This window comes from Vicugna pacos, chromosome 30 (assembly GCF_048564905.1).
Source record: "Vicugna pacos chromosome 30, VicPac4, whole genome shotgun sequence".
NCBI classification, from domain to species: Eukaryota; Metazoa; Chordata; class Mammalia; order Artiodactyla; family Camelidae; genus Vicugna; species Vicugna pacos.
The window spans coordinates 11638381-11641888 of NC_133016.1; positions in this window are offsets into that span (position 1 = coordinate 11638381).

Consider the following 3508-nt stretch of genomic DNA (forward strand, 5'->3'; position numbering starts at 1 on the left):
AAAGTCTAGTAACACTTTAAAGTGTCTTGGTAATCTTGCAAATTGCTTTCTGGAAAGATGGGACCAATTTACATTTCCATGGGAAGAACTTGAGGGAGCTCATGGTTTTAATCAGTATCCTTGTTGGTACTGATTAAAACCATTTCATTCGTATTTTCCATTATGATAACCAGTCAGCAAAAATACTGGCTGAAAGTACATTTCGTTAATTGAGTGATTAAATATATTTTTATAAATTTCTTTGCATTTGTGTTTTCTCTTTTGTATGTTTCTTTTCTTATGTTCTACATATTATCTATTAAGATATTCTGAGAAAATTTTATATATCATCTATATATTAAGGCCTTGATTTTATGCCCTATTTGTATCCAAATTTCGACCAGATATTTCTGGCTTTTTAATTTTATGAATCCTCCATTTGGTAAATGTGGTGGTTAACTTTTTCTGTTAACTTGACTGGCCAAGTGATGCCCAGAATAAACATTCTCGGGTGTTTCTGGATGAGATCAGCATTTGAATCGGGGCCCTCAGTAAAGCAGACTGCCTTCCCTGCATGGGTGGGTATCATCTAATCTGCTGAAGGCCTGATAAAAAGGCACAAGAAGGAAGAGTCTGGCCTTTTTTCCGCCTGCCTAACTACACGAGCTAGAACATCTCCTCTCACATTCTCTTGCCCTTGGGCTGGGATTTATGCTTTTGGCTCCCCTGGTTTTGGGGATTTGGACTTGAACTGAATTACACTCCTGGTTTTTCTAGGTCTTTGGATTGCAAATGGCAGATCATGGGACTTCACAGCCTCCATAATCATCCCATGAGTCAATGCCTCTATATATAATATATATGCATACAATACACACATCCTATTGCTTCTGTTTATCTGGAGATCCCTGACTAATACAGTGAACAGTCACACATACAAATACGTAAGTGCAACGGAAAACGTCAGAGGGAAAATGACCTAGGCAGCACCTCCTACCTCAAAATAAGATTAAGATTCATTTCTCAGAGTATTTTTCTTTTTCTCTCTTCTTCCTTTTTTAAAAACATTTAACTACTAATCCACCTGAAACTGATTTTAAAATAGGGTGTAAACGAAGAAAAATAGGAGAAAAATCCAATACTTCCCTCACAGCTCCCTTGCCAATTTTCTCAACCCACTTAATTGAATAAGCATCGAATCACCCATGGAATCAGTGAATAATCATCAAGTCACCATTTGGGGTCTTATGTGTCATAGATCAGATTAGATTAAACTGATGCATTCACGTGATAATTGAAGTTGCGCTTGTTACTAACATCACTACTTTATCGTCAGCATTTAATACTCCACAAGAAGAATAAACCGCCTAACATAGCGATTGCCACTTAATCTGAAGGGCTGTACATTCTGTCTCCAAATTTTATTTATTGAAGTACCGTCAATGACAACGTGTCAATCTCTGGTGTAAAGCACAATATCCCAGTCATGTGTATATGTACACATATTTGTTTTCACATTCTTTTTCATTAAAGGTTATTACAAGATATTGAACACAGCTCCCTGTGCTATACAGCAGAAACTTTTTAAAATCTATTTTTATATATAGTGGCTAACGTTTGTAAATCTCAAGCTCCCAAATTTATCCCTTCCCACCCCCTTTCCCCGGTAACCACAAGATTATTTACAATGTCTGCAAGTCTGTCTGTTTCCAACCTTTGTATATAAGTGATCATCATGATGAAGAAGGTCCCAACCAGGAGGTAAGAGTGAAGTGCCTAGACTCAACTGGGTACTCATGACAGCAGAAGAAAAAGGAAATGTCCCTGCCTTTTTTCTAAAAGACCATTTTCTAATAGAAATGATTTCCAATATATGCAAGCAAAGAAGTCCAGCTAAAGGGCCAACATAACACACAAAATCCATTTTCCGAGAAATATGAGGATTGGTTGAACAATCAATCCCCTCTCAATGTCTCACTGGGAACTACTCTAATTTGTAGACTAAAGACAAGATCAAAGCTCTTCTATAAAAACTGCACTACACGGAAATAGTTACAATGCATTTGAGAAACTGTCAGAGCGTTTCAAGGACTTTCCATGAGTTAATACCTTTTATATGTGTCGAAGGAAACCTAAACTTTGAATCTGGTCAACACCAAAATAATTTGATACTGAAATTATATAAAATAATCATTTGTGAGCCTTAAATGTAAGAGAAAGGTTGGCTCTGTGTTGGAGTATAAATAATAAATAAGAAAATGCCTCACACTAGCTATAAATTGGTGTAACCTTTTTGAAGAACTATTTGTCCATATCTATTACAACCCAGGGACATATCCAACAATCCTGCAGTTCTACTCATGGGTAAATAGCCCACAGAAATTGCACAGAAAGATGTGGACAAGAATGTTGATAGAAGTATTATTCATAACAGCTCAAAACTGGATAAATTGTGGCAGATTTATGGAATACTATAGAGCAATGCAAGTCAACTAACTATTCTAAAAAAATAATATTAACAAAATTCACAAACAAAAATTTGAATAACATCAGTAAGAATGCATACTGCATTATTGTGTGTAAATGTAATTTTTAAATTGCTAAAACTAGGCCATGGTGTTTGAAGTCAAGATAATGGGTACCTGACGTGGGGGCTGCTGACATGGGAAGGGGGACAGTGGGAGAGAGGTCCAAAACCACACAGAATAAGTGTACTAGGAACAGAGATGCACGTGATGACTATCTTATTTCTGCACCTTGCAACCACAGCTGGAGGCTGGGCAGTGCTTCTTCCCCCTCCCCAACCCCTGCAGAAATTTAGAGTCATCTGGACAAATGATACATCAGCACCCATGCATATGAAACTGTTCATTAGTCACGTAACAAACAACAAAAGGATTCCCCAGGAAAGTGAAACAAGAGCAAAGGAAGACAGTGGCTTGTGTTCTGGTGGTCATTGGGTGGAGCTTGGATGGGGTACCCACTAGGGACTAGCCTAGTATGAAATTTCTGCCAGAGCCAAGGGATGGAGGGCACTGGGCTTTTTTTTTTTTTATCAGATTGTACAGATGGCTGGTGAAGGACAAAGGGGAGTGGTGGGGATGGAAAGTTGTCAGAATTCAAACACCAAAAATATAGTCTCATTATGACATCATAATTGTGTGTTTATGTAAAAGTATGTTTCTGTGAAATTATATAAAAGGGTTTAAATAATTTTAAAAAGCAATTCACATAAAAGGAGAAAAAAATTCATTTTAATTGAAAAGCAAGCCTCCCTGCTCTACATACAAATTACGTCCTGCTCAGTAATGGATAAGTCACAAGGACCCTACAAAATGAACTGTGACATGTGTACCAAATTCTTGTACCAGGCCAGTGAAAATTATGTTAACTTCTATGTATATGTTTAGTCCTCACAGCAGATTTTGAAGTGGTACAATAATACTCCTCCTTTGATTAGCTATTCAGTCAGCATAAATATTTTAGGTAACCAAAAGCTCTTAATTACTTGTTTTTATTCACACAAGGT